Raw genomic sequence first — 14,352 nt, 5'->3', positions numbered from 1 at the left:
ATGATGATGTTGTTGTAGCAGGAGAGGAATAGAGGATTGAAAAATCCAAGAATGTTTCGAAATCTCACATTAGCATTAAAGATGTGGATGAGATTATGTTTATTTTAAGACTTAAGATTGAGCAGTCTCAAGGACAAGTGAACTTAAACCAAACTAGTTACATCCATCAGACACTAAGAGAGTTTAAAATGCATGAGTGTAAGGGCATAGCCACACCATTCTTTTGAAGATGAAAATGACGAGTCATTTGGCCAAAAATTGTACCAAAAAGCAGTGGGTTGTTTTTTGTATATATCCACATGTTCTCAACCAGATATTGCCTTTATTGCAGGAAGTTTGAGTCATTTCAGCTCTAAACAAAAAATCTGGGCTTGTATTTCGATGCCAGTTGTTCTGATCTTAGTGCAGTCAGTGATGTTGACTGGTCAAATGACCCATCTGATAGTAAAGCTGTAACATGGTACACAGGTTTGCTAGTCAGAGCAGCAGTCAGCTGGAAGAGTAAAAGGCAATCCATTATAGCCACCTCCGTAGTAGTAGCTGGATACATTGCAATGTTTGACACATGTAAAGAGGTGGAATGGTTCATGTATTTTTTAAATGAGATCAAGTGTTTTGAATTAGTTAGACTACCCCTGCAGGTCAATGCTGACAACATAGGTGTCATTGACATTACCAAGAAAAAGGGTGTACTAGAAAGAGTTGACCATTTCAGAGTGCACTATTATAGTCAGGCAGGCTGTCTTGGATGTTTATTTTTAAGTGTCAGCTGGTGAAAATGCTTCAAACATTTTAACTAAATGTCTTAGTGGTATTAAAACTGAGAGATACAGAGACATGTTAGGATTAAAATAAGTATTATTTCATGTTGGACTACTTGCCTGTCATATATTGTCTAATTTATGTTCTTATGTTTAATAATGTTTTTTTTTTTTTAAATGTGAAACTGATAATTTGTTCTCTTATGATGCTGACTGAGGGGAATTACTGTAATTACATTTACTTAATGCAGTGACCATCATTTGAATTTAGTGCCATTTCATGAGTACTTGGAAGCCAAGGTTTTCTAGTGTATGCTTCTCTTCTCTGTATGTGGTTCTTTGGTGCAGTTTGAGTAAGGGCATGGAAAGAACATCTCTGTGAGAAGAATGTAGTGTGACAGTCATACCATTTTGTATATTGTATGCATGTTTTCTGTAGTACATTTATCAACAGTGATGAAGTGTGTATTTTAATTCAAATAACCACACACAACCATGTATCAATGCTCACTGCAGACATAAAAATTACAACACTTACTGATGAATTCAATAATTAGGGAAGAGAGCAGAGAGACATAGCTTATTCAAACTAATCATCATGCTGTGTTTACAGATTTATAATTTGACTGCTACATTCTTTTTGTACTTACGTAGGCTGTAAATGAAAATTATTACTTATGATTGTGGCAGATAATTGAATAATGTGCTAAATAGCTCCATTCTAGAATCAATAGTTTTACTACTATTATGTGGACTGATAAGATGAGAAATAATGAGGTCCTTCATAGAATTACCAGTAAAAGGAATACATGGACAGAACACCAATTAGAAGATGCGGCAGAATATCAAGGAATAACTTCTGCAACATTAGGAGGCACACTAGAGGTGTACAAAGTGGAGAGCAGGCATGGTAACTATTGTGATAAATAATTATTCACACTCCTGTCGCTTACCATGAATACTTTTATTATCGCAGTGTATACACAAAGCCTGTGGCATAGAGCACATACTACAGAGAACTGATCTGGCAAAGGTACAGTTGTTCTTACTACAGTAGGGCAGCGATACTATTGGTGGAGGGGGGCTGCGAGGGGGGGGGGGGGGTTAGAGCCAGTGGTCCAAGTCCCCACAGAGGGAAAAGGAAAAATTATCGGGGAATACAGAGATAAGAATATATATACAACAAGTAACTGAGAACAATAGTTGTACATGTTTACTCTTACATGAAATTTTTGCAAAGGAGGGGAAATTATGGTGGAGCACATAAAACAGTAAGAAGACTCATGGAAAAAAAACTTTTCCTGCAGTTTCACAAATTATTCATATCATACTGCTGTAAGTATGTTAAATCTGGCCGCCCGGTTAGCTGTGCAGTCTAATGCACTGCTTTCTGGGTGGGAGAGCGTGCCGGTCCCCGGCACGAATTTGCCCAGTGGATTAGTGTCGAGGTCTGATGTGCCAGCCAGTCTTTGGATGATTTTTAAGGTGGTTTTCCATCTGTCTCAGCGAATGCGGGTTGGTTCCACTTATTCCGCCTCAGTTACAATATGTCAGTGATTGCTGCGCAAACACTTTCTCAACACACATGTACACCATAATTACTCTACCACACAAACATTGGGGTTACATTCATCTGGTGTGAGACATTACCGAGGGGAGGGAGGGGTTCCACTGTGGTCTGAACCGCAACCACAACATAACCCTCAGTTCGGTGTGGGGTGGCAGTGGAGCTGAGTGGACTGCTGTAGCCTGTTGTGGGATTGTGAACCACTGAGGGCTACAGCAGGGATGCAGCCTCTGTGTCATTTCTAGGTTTCCAGTTCCATGTAATACAATGTTACAGTTGCAGAGAATGTGAAAATACTGAAGCATTTCAGCATGAATTTAAAGGATGTAAGTGAAAGTGCAAATTGGTTTTTTGAAAAGTAATTTGTCATATATATACAAAAAAAAGTCACCATACATGAGGGCATACTGTGAAAGAAACACTTGTTAGGACAATTGTAAACTGGTCAATGATATATTCAGCTTGGGCATACTACCAAAGTGTCTTGAAATATGGGATCAAGATGACACAACATGGAACATGAATACTGTAATGCCACCACGGCATCAGATTAACGCAAGTGTTATTAGAATAGGTAATTTTATTTGATTTATGTTTGTGATAAAGGAATATACCATGATATAATAATAATTACTGGTCCATATCAACTATTTTTCAATAACTGAGATACATTTTACACTTTTATAGTCATAATTTTACTGCAGTCATTTATACTTTTATAGTCATAATTTTACTGCAGTCATTTATACTTTTATAGTCATAATTTTACTGCAATCATTTTACTCAAACAATATCTCTTCTAGTCTCATCACATTTAAGTTTCAAAACATTTAACACAATTAAGTTGAGGAGCATGTGGTCTCATTTCAGGCCATACAACAGTTACCACAACAACAAAGGTGTAAGTTGGTGAGTTGTTGTGGTAAATATTACCTGCCTGCAGGTGACATCACCTCATAATGGTTAAGATGAGTTACCTTGAAATAATTATAGTGATCTAGACATATTAAAAAGTTTTATATTGACAGGAGGAAGTTAACTATGGATTTAAATATTACTGCATTCTGAAATGAGAAACCCACTTCCCAAAAACCTGACCACCTGTCGCAAAGTGCTATTCTACAGCCCAGCCAAACCACAGTATCTTGGTCCATCATCAAGTCACACCTCTTCCCAATCTCCTGCCATATGGCTCATATCCCAGTTGAAGATCCAGCTAAAATATCTGTCCTGTCTAATAACAAGGCACATCATTCTCTACTTCCATCACAGGCATATCCTCTCCTATCACAGACGTGGGTACTTGTGAAATGACTTGTTATGCATAAGGTCTGCTGTAAGTTCTACACAGTACACTGTGCATGCATGACGAACTCACTATCCACCCTATAAATAGCAAGCGTCCTTTCCTCCCCCACCCTCTCCCCCTGCCATGATACCAGTTTCCCTAGACTGCAGGGGTAGGAATTATCCTTACTACAAATCCTTCACTCCTGCAACCTTCTGGCCTCAGTCTCCACTAACCTCTATGTCACACCTACCTCCACCCTAGTTTCCATGGTCCCATTTCATTCATTAATCTATATTCACACTGTTATCTCTGTGCTCTGCCTCTTCCTCTGTTCTGTCTCCTTCCCATCCCACTCTGTTATGTCATCATGCGTCACACAATTACTCCCTTGTTGCCTCTCCCTGCCAGCTGTCACTCTCACTTCCCTCCACTTCCTTCTGCTGTTCTCAACCACTTCATCCAAAACACAACCCCAAACCCCTTGGGCTGCAGCACTGGACTAATGTAGCCAAGTGTACATACTGTGTATGTGTGAGTTTTTGACAGTCAGTTATCACCAAGAAAGACCTTGTCTGTAAGGTTAGCGATGATCTCAATCTTATGAGTGCCTGTTGACTCCTCACTCCCTCAATCATGTGTTGAGTCATTACGTTTATCCTCCAATTATCTGTCTTCTGCCCAAGACACTTCAGTAACCTGTTAGACATATCATGTATTTGTCAAACAAAGAAGTATTTTGTGACACGTTGTTTACTAACATAGTATGATGTAAGTTTCAGTTTTCATGATGCCATCATATAATATTTGTTATCACACCACTAGGTGTAACCCATAATGAAAATATACTTACTAGATCTGTATTATACTATCCATTAAATGATTTGTTGATGAAGAAAGTACTATATAATTTATGAACAATACTTTATGACTATTAAACTGTGCTTATGTGTTCATCAATGCATTTTAGGAATTTTTATGCATTTGAAACTATATAATATGTATAAAGGGCAGTCAAATGAAAACAAAACAGATAGAATAAAAGTAAGTAAACTATTTCCTGTTTCTATTACCAATGTTGTTTTACTACAGTGCACAAGTTTCACTGGATAGCCCTTACACATCCTCCATCCAGTCTTGTTCTCTCCCCATGTTACTTATATATCTTTGGAGGCCTGAATAAAGAAATTCACAGCCAACAATTTGCTTCAGATGAAGGTGCACACACCTGGGTACAAACACGGTTCGATAAGACACTGCAAACATTTTTCCATGAAGCCACTAATTACCTTGTCTCACAGTGAGATAACTGTATAAGTAGTTTTGGTGATTACTGTTGATGTAAGAAACAGTTCGCTTACTTTTCTTCCATCTGTTTCATTTTTCATTTGACTGCTCTTTATACCTTATTGGCTTTTTGGTGTGAAATAGTCAAATAATTCAGAATTTTACTGTCATAGGTACAATAAAAGGATAATTTAATTGATTCTTCAAGATGTCATTTATAAAATCTTATTTAGCTTTGAAGAATAACAGAGAGCCACTTCACAAGTTCTACCCAGTGAAATGAGTCAGTACACCACTGTAAGCTATTTTTGACAATTTTTGAGAAAAGTAGAACTAGTGGCACATAACTATAAATAAAAATGAGTTTGTTTCTTCATTGTTATAAGTGTTTGCTCATACAGATTATCTGGCAGCAAATATAGCTCACCTCAATGACAGGCTACCAATATATCTCAATAGTGTTCCTTTTAGTTCAGCTCAAAGTTTTCATACTATAAGCACCAACACAGGTGGAAGTGTGACCACTTTTTCAGTAATCTAATTGCTTTTTTAAATCTTATTTTATTTAATTTTTTTTCCAGAATAGTGATTATGCAGTGTTTGGTATGATAAATAGACTATGTGATCAAAAGTTTTTGGACACCGCAAAAACATACATTTTTCATATTATGTGACTTGTGCTGCCACCTACTGCCAGGTACTCCATATCAGCAACCTCAGTAATCATGAGACGTCTTGAGAGAGCAGAATGGGGTGCTGCACAGAACTCACAGATTTCGAACGTGATCAGATGATTGGGTGTCGTTTGTGTCATATGTATGCATGCTAGATTTCCACACACCTAAACATCCCCAGATCCATTGTTTCCAATGTGATAGTGAAGTGGAAATGTGAAGGGACACATACAGCACAAAAGCATACAGGTCGACCTGATCTGTTGACTGACAGAGACCGCTGACAGTTGAAGAGGGTCAGAATGTGTAATAGGCAGACATCTATCCAGACCATCATACAGGAATACCAAACTGTATCAGGATCCATTGCAAGTACTATGACAGTTATGTGGGAGGTGAGACAACTTGGATTTCATGTTATAGCGGCTGCTCATAAGCCACACATCATGCTGATAAATGCCAAATGACATCTCGCTTGGTGTAAGGAGCATAAACATTGGACAATTGAACAGTGGAAAAACGTTGTGTGGAGTGACAAATCACGGTACACAGTGTGGCAATCCGATGGCAGTGTGTGAATATGGCAAACGCATGGTGAACATCATCTTCCAGCATGTGTAGAGCCAACAGTAAAATTTAGAGGCGATGGTGTAGTCATGTTTTCATGAAGGGGGCTTGCACCCCTTGTTGTTTTAGGTGATGCTATCACAGCACAGGTCTACACTGATGTTTTAATCACCTTCTTGCTTTCCAATGTTGAAGAGCAACCTAGGGATGGTGATTGCATCTTTCAAAATGATCGAGCACCTGTTCATAATGCACAGTCTGTGGCAGAGTGATTACTTGACAATAATATCCCTGTGATGGAGTGGCCTGCACAGAATTCTGATCCACAATAATATCCCTGTGATGGAGTGGCCTGCACAGAGTTCTGATCTGAATCATATAGAGCACCACTGGGATGTTTTGGAATGCTGACTTCATGTCAGGTCTCACCAACTGACAGCCACACCTCTCCTTAGTGAAGCACTGCCTGAATAATGGATTACCACTGCCCAAGAAACCTTCCAGCACCTCATTGAACATATATCTGTGAGAGTGGAAACTGTCATCAGGGCTAAGAGGTGGGCCAACACCATATTGAATTCCAGCATTACTGATGGGGGGTGCCAAGAACTTGTAAGTCATTTTCAGCCAGGTGTCTGGATACTTTTGATCACATAGTGTATAATTGATTGTTTATGATTACATCCAAATTTTCTGGCAACTTTTAGAAGATTAATTTTAGTGGCTAGTCATAATTTCTACCATGGTGGCTGTCAGGTAGCCCAGTTTAATGCACATCACTGCTTCTATTAGCTTCTTATTTTTGAACATCACTGATCATTTTTACTTAATTCTTTGAGTATGTGTATTCTTTCTCCTCACATAAATTTTTGGGGTAAGCAGGCTTCAAAATATTTTTTTTTGTAAGAACAAAATTTTCCACTTATAAATTGGCTGTTGTTCATCCCAATTGTCCTCGCTTCACACTGAGTTATAAGATATGATCATATTTTGTGTTACTTTTAATTATCTAAACCTAACTCATGGGTCTGATTTATGATCAGCAATTGGCCAATGTACCCTTATGATCAGTCATACAATTTATTGTTGGTTTTATGTCCAAAACCATTGAAAGTTGATGGGTCCAAAAACAAGTTGTCTATGTATATTACACCAATGCCTTTTAGTCCTTGATAGAAACTATTTTAGTTCAACATATAATAATCAGAGAATTTAAGATGATATGGCATCAGAATATGAGTATGAAAACCTGAGTAATTAGAAGTTGCACAAAAAGCAACTAGTAAATCAGATACAGGCGAATAACAGACAGTTATTCTGCATTTTTATTTTTCTCTCTGTCTAATGACAGCTTTAAATGTTATAATGAAAAGGGACAAAATGTGTGCAACTAAGAGAACAGTAAAACTGTTAGTAATGTACATGCAGTTAAGATGTTTAATAAATGTTATAACTTTTAGTTTATAGATTTATAGATAATAATTAATTTTTGATCAATATCTAAAAATAATTTAACAGATCAGCAGAAATCTGTTTTAAACATCTGGACAGAATCAACTTATTGCATCAGTTTCTATTGCGGTCCTTTGTAGTATAGCCTTTATAGTATCACAAATTGTTTTAAATGAGAGGTAATAAATTGTAGCTACCCATGTACATGTGTTCTTTTGAGACTTTCTTGGGCATTCTAGCACCTGCTATTAATATAAGCAAAGGACACATTCAGATGACACATCTATATTGGAAATGTACTGCAGAATTAAGTAAACAAGAAGAAAAAAGTACTTCATCAACAGATATCAATATTAAGAAGAGCACAAAATGGAATCTGCTACCATCAGGTAACTACGACACTTCTAAAAATTTGAGATCAATTCCTTAAATCAAACATTTCAATTAGTCTTGTCATTATTTCATTAATTTACAAAAGACATTTAATTTATCATAATAAACTGTGTGTTAATTCTGCTACTATATAACTTTATCCAAATAATAGCAACATAGCAAACTGATCCTCAATGCCTTAAAATGTTGAGGTATCTCCCTGTAACTTAAGAAATATTTATACAATTTAAAAGTAAAATGTGCTTATTTACCTCAGCTCTTGTAATCCATGGTAGTACTGAAGAGAGTCCTAAACTGAAGTAAATCAGTGTGGTGGTCAAACAAAAGTGAAAACTGAATTTATCCATCTTTCTTTCTCAAATATTACTTGGTGAATAAAATCTCACAAACCTAATTGGAAACTAAATGCTGAAAAACAGAAGACTCTTGTGTATGCAAATACTCTTCACAGCCTGGTGGCCTTGTTCTCTGTAGGTACAGAGCCTGCCACATGATGGTGATTGGCAGTGACTGACATTTCCTGGTATTGAAACCTACTGCATCCGTCAGCAGGATGAGCATTCATTTGCATCTCTAAGCATCCTGAATGGCATCAAAATTGGAAAATGAATGTAAACATACTCTTTTTTATAAAACAAACTAATAAAGTCAGGAAATGCTGGTGTATATTCATGAATTATTAAATGGAAATTTCCCTTTACACAGATTTCACACTTATTTTGTTTATGACTCATAGTAGTTTGAGTTCAGGTACACTAGAAAAATGCAGCCACAATCTACAATTTCTGAAACATTTTCTAAATAAATAGAATGGTTTTAATTTATTGTATTCTTAATTATTACCATAGCAGACAGAAGTGACACTATTGTGTAGTGCAAGTTATGAAGCTCCTGTGCAAAATTTTTGTAACACTGTCAAAGTGCTTCTGTGTCATCCACAGAGGTGTTGCATTCTATGACACTTGTTTACTTACTCTTGGAATATACACTGAAGAGCCAAAGAAACTGGTACACCTGCCTAATGTTGTGTAAGGCTCCCACAAGCGTGCAGAAGTGCTGTAACATGAGATGACATGGATTTGACTAATGTCTGAAGTAGTGCTGGAGGGAACAGATGCCATAAATCCTCCAGGGCTATCCATAAATCCATAAGAGAACGAGGGAGTGGAGATCTCTTCTGAACAGCATGTTGCAAGGCATCACAGATATGCTCAATAAAGCTCATGTATGGGGAGTTTGGTGGCCAACAGAAGTGTTTAAACTCAGAAGAGTATTTGTGAAGCCATCTGTAGCAATTCTGGACACTTGCGGTGTTGCATTGTCCTGCTGGAATTTCCCAAGTCTTTTGGAATGCACAATAGGTATGAATGGATGCAGATGATCAAACAGGATGCTTACATACCCATCACATGACAGAGTTGTATCTAGAAGTATCAGGGGTGCCTTATCACTCCAACTACACACACCCCACAGTCGTTTAATGAACAAAGTAAGAGCATATGGACTATCAGACCAATTGTGTGATTGGATTGAGGAGTTCCTAGATAACAGGACGCAGCATGTCATTCTCAATGGAGAGAAGTCTTCCGAAGTAAGAGTGATTTCAGGTGTGCCGCAGGGGAGTGTCATAGGACCTTTGCTATTCACAATATACATAAATGACCTGGTGGATGACATCGGAAGTTCACTGAGGCTTTTTGCAGATGATGCTGTGGTGTATTGAGAGGTTGTAACAATGGAAAATTGTACTGAAATGCAGGAGGATCTGCAGCGAATTGACGCATGGTGCAGGGAATGGCAATTGAATCTCAATGTAGACAAGTGTAATGTGCTGCGAATACACAGAAAGATAGATCCTTTATCATTTAGCTACAAAATAGCAGGTCAGCAACTGGAAGCAGTTAATACCATAAATTATCTGGGAGTACGCATTAGGAGAGATTTAAAATGGAATGATCATATAATGTTGATCGTCGGTAAAGCAGATGCCAGACTGAGATTCGTTGGAAGAATCCTAAGAAAATGCAATCTGAAAACAAAGGAAGTAGGTTACAGTACGCTTGTTCGCCCACTGCTTGAATACTGCTCAGCAGTGTGGGATCCGTACCAGATAGGGTTGATAGAAGATATAGAGAAGATCCAACGGAGAGCAGCGCGCTTCGTTACAGGATCATTTAGTAATCGCGAAAGCATTACGGAGATGATAGATAAACTTCAGTGGAAGACTCTGCAGGAGAGACACTCAGTAGCTCGGTACGGGCTTTTGTCAAAGTTTCGAGAACATACCTTCACCGAAGAGTCAAGCAGTATATTGCTCCCTCCTACGTATATCTCGCGAAGAGACCATGAGGATAAAATCAGAGAGATTAGAGCCCACACAGAGGCATACCGACAATCCTTCTTTCCACGAACAATATGAGACTGGAATAGAAGGGAGAACCGATAGAGGTACTCAAGGTACCCTCCGCCACACACCGTCAGGTGGTTTGCGGAGTATGGATGTAGATGTAGATGTAGATTACAGAGCCTCCACCAGCTTGAACAGTCTGCTGCTGACATTCAGAGACCATGGATTCCATACCCATACATGTCTATCCATTCAAAACAATTTGAAACAGTACACTTGTGAAATGGTCATACAGGAAAATCACCTACTTCACTGCTACCTTGGAGATACTGTGTCCCACCATTCATGTGCTGACTATAACACGGTGTTCAAACTCACTTAAATCTTAATAACCTGCCATTGTAGCAGCAGTAACTGACCTACCAACTGCACCAGACACTTGTTGTCTTATATGGGTGTTGCTGACCACAGTGCCATATCCTGACTGTTTACATATCTCTGTATTTGGTACACATGCCTATACCAGTTTCTTTGGCACTTCAGTGTAGTTTCTTATTCTTATGGAATTGATTTTGAGTGTTATATGTTCTAGTTGCAGGTTGATTCTACCTCCATGTAAAATGCCTCAGTTGAATATTAGTCAGTAACCAACTCTCTGTGCATCTGAATAAAGCATTATATATAAAAACAAAGATGAGGTGACTTACCGAACAAAAGCGCTGGCAGGTTTATAGATACACAAACAAACACAAACATACACACAAAATTCAAGCTTTCGCAACAAACTGTTGCCTCATCAGGAAAGAGGGAAGGAGAGGGGAAGACGAAAGGAAGTGGGTTTTAAGGGAGAGGGTAAGGAGTCATTCCAATCCCGGGAGCGGAAAGACTTACCTTAGGGGGAAAAAAGGACAGGTATACACTAGCACACACGCACATATCCATCCACACATATGTATGTGTGGATGGATATGTGCGTGTGTGCTAGTGTATACCTGTCCTTTTTTCCCCCTAAGGTAAGTCTTTCCGCTCCCGGGATTGGAATGACTCCTTACCCTCTCCCTTAAAACCCACTTCCTTTCGTCTTCCCCTCTCCTTCCCTCTTTCCTGATGAGGCAACAGTTTGTTGCGAAAGCTTGAATTTTGTGTGTATGTTTGTGTTTGTTTGTGTATCTATCGACCTGCCAGCGCTTTTGTTCGGTAAGTCACCTCATCTTTGTTTTTATATATAATTTTTCTCACGTGGAATGTTTCCTTCCATTATATTGAATAAAGCATTACTTATTCTGACATGAAGAGTCTCTTACACTATGTCTGCAGCTAATAGTACACACAAAGTAATTTGTTTGGATGGCCACAGATACAAGTCTGCTCTGACACTGGTGACCCTGATATAATGGAATTAGCCACATTATATCACAGGAAGAACCTACATTCAACATGACAGGTGCATCATCAAGTCCATGCCTTTGGTATCACAACTTACCATACATTTGCCAGCCTTTTGGCTGTATAACCAAGCTTTATGGGTTCTGCATGTAGAACAGAGTATACCCAATGCCAGAAAAATGGCAGATGCAACCAAACTTCCAATTGTTGTGAGCCATCTGGGTCAGAACTAGGCATTGGAGATTGAAGATGTGATCACAGCTCCACTCACAACAGACACATATGAGAAGTTTGAAATGGAACTGATGCGATGGGTTTCTGCTTCACAGGAAGAGTGCATCAGACAAGTACTAATCTAAGAAGATATTGGTGACAAAAGACCCTCACAATATTTATGTCACCTGTGGATTTAGGTAAATATGGGGAACATACCTGATAGTCTTTTGCACACACTGTGGATTGATCACTTGTCACACCAGATAAAAGCCATTATCACATCTCACACTGGCTTCAGATACTGTAGTGGAGTTAGCTGGCAAAATATTTGAAACTATAATGATAGTGCATACAGTGGTGGCGGCATGCAACAGCTTGTTGTTGCACATGGTAACATGGGCTGATTACAATGTGCTGTCTGCCAAAGTGGATTTATTGACCAAGAAGATGGAAGAACAATTGACTCGGTGTGACTGCACCAGAGACCCAAGTCATTATTGCAAGTGATTGAGGTGCCACTCGTCTACCAGTTCCTTGACATCAGGTACTGATAAGCCTGCTGTTTGCTGGTATCACAGGAGATTTGGTGACCAGGCAAGCAAGTGTACAACACCCTGCTCACACCAAATGCCAGCAGAAATTGGGTGTAAGCATGTTGACCAATTGTCAGGTGTCATCTCTGCACCTATTCATCAGTGCTAGTAAGTTTGGGTAGAAATATCTCATGGATACTGCTTCTGACTTACGTGTGTTCCCATGTATGAAGTTGCATAGCAAGTGGCCACACACTTCCTTCTGTCTGACTGCCACCAAGAGTTCATCTCTATTTACATATGGAATGCTGTGAATCAGCCTGGACATCAGATTGCAGTATGACTTTACTTGGGATTTCACAGATGGACATGTGTCAGAACCCATAATAAGCATGGATTTTTCAGCATATTATCAACTGCTTCCTAATGTGGTGAAAGCATGACACCACTGGGTTAATGGCTGCAGATTTTTGTGGAGATGCAGCAGCACACATGGCTAAACTTTTGCAAGAGACAAGCAGTGAGTACTCCAACTTATTGAACAGATTCCCAACACCAACAAGACCTCTGGGAAAACAAAAAGCCATGCACCAGATAGACTTGCCATAGCAAAAGCAGAATTTGATGCTATGATTTGTGAAGGCATGATGCAGCCATTGAGTAGCCCTTCATTATCTCCACTACCCTTGGTTCCAGGAAAGATCGGTGCTTGGAGCCCTTGTGATGATTATTGGTATCTGAACAATAGAACTGTACTTGATTTTTACCCAATGCCATTACTTTGGGACTATAATTGTGCATCATGTGGCTTACTGTATTTAATGTTTTATGGTGTGCAAAGACATGTATGCAAATTGCTGTGGCAGAAGGAGACATTCAAAAGACAGTCATTATGCCTCCTTTTGGGCCTTTTGAGAGTCAGTTCATGACATCTGGCCTACAAAACACAGCACAAACATGGCAAAGATTCATCAGCTTTGTGCTACAAGGGCTAAACTTTTGCTTCGCTTATCTCAATGACGTTTTGGTCATCTCTACCTCTCTGGAGCAACATCAGCATCATTTTATCAAAGTGTCCAAAATATTGGACAGGTGTGGCATTATTCTAAATATCGCCAAGTGTGCCTTTGTCCAGGCAAAAGTTCATTTTTTTGGGCCACAGGATCACATTGTTGGACTTGATGCCCTTACTAGAGAAAGTTAAAGCCATCCTGCAGATGACTCAGCCAAAGACCTGCAAGGTCCTACATCATTTCTTCAGCATTCTGAGTTTCTTTTGCTGACATCTACCTCATGCTGTGGAGTGGAGTTGCAGGCACTGTTAACAGTGGCACTCACCAGCCTGAAAAGCAATGGAAATTCACCGGTTTCATGGATGGACGAAATGATATTGGAATTCCAACCAGCCAAGCAAAGTACAACAGATGTGGCATTACCCACACAGCCTGAACCCAGTACACCACTGGCATTAACAACTGACATGAGTCAGACACAATTGGCGCAGCATTGCAACAACTTCAGTATGGAGTATGGCAGCTGCTAGCATTCTTCTTGCACAAGCTGTCTCCATTTCAATAAAAATGGTGAGCCAACAACAGAGGGCTTTTAGCAATCTATGAAGCCATTAAATATTTCCAGTCTCAACTGGAAGCCAGAGAATTTACCATCTTTACTGTCCCTAAGCCTCACACATCTGTGTTCTGACAAAAGAACCTGAATTGTTCACCTGAATTGTTCACCAATTGGTCTACATTTCACAGTTCAGTACATATATAAAACCCATTTCTGGTATACACAGTGTAGTGGCGGACTGTTTATCCTGCATTAGCAGCATCACTCATTTGATGGATTTCACAGAAGTCGTTATGGCACAACAATCAG

General features: G+C 39.1%; 1 protein-coding gene across 1 annotated transcript in view; it reads right to left on the bottom strand.

Annotated features, from left to right (window-relative positions):
- The window catches only part of LOC126419492 (uncharacterized), a 115,093-nt gene extending 106,766 nt beyond the window's left edge, over positions 1–8,327 (bottom strand). The window contains exon 1 of the mRNA XM_050086681.1: positions 8,241–8,327. The gene's annotated coding sequence lies outside the window, so the exon portion shown is untranslated. The remainder of the gene's footprint in view (positions 1–8,240) is intronic.
- Between the last annotated feature and the right edge of the window lie 6,025 nt (positions 8,328–14,352).

Source organism: Schistocerca serialis, chromosome 9 (assembly GCF_023864345.2).
Source record: "Schistocerca serialis cubense isolate TAMUIC-IGC-003099 chromosome 9, iqSchSeri2.2, whole genome shotgun sequence".
NCBI classification, from domain to species: domain Eukaryota; kingdom Metazoa; phylum Arthropoda; class Insecta; order Orthoptera; family Acrididae; genus Schistocerca; species Schistocerca serialis.
This window is presented reverse-complemented; position numbering and strand designations above follow the sequence as displayed.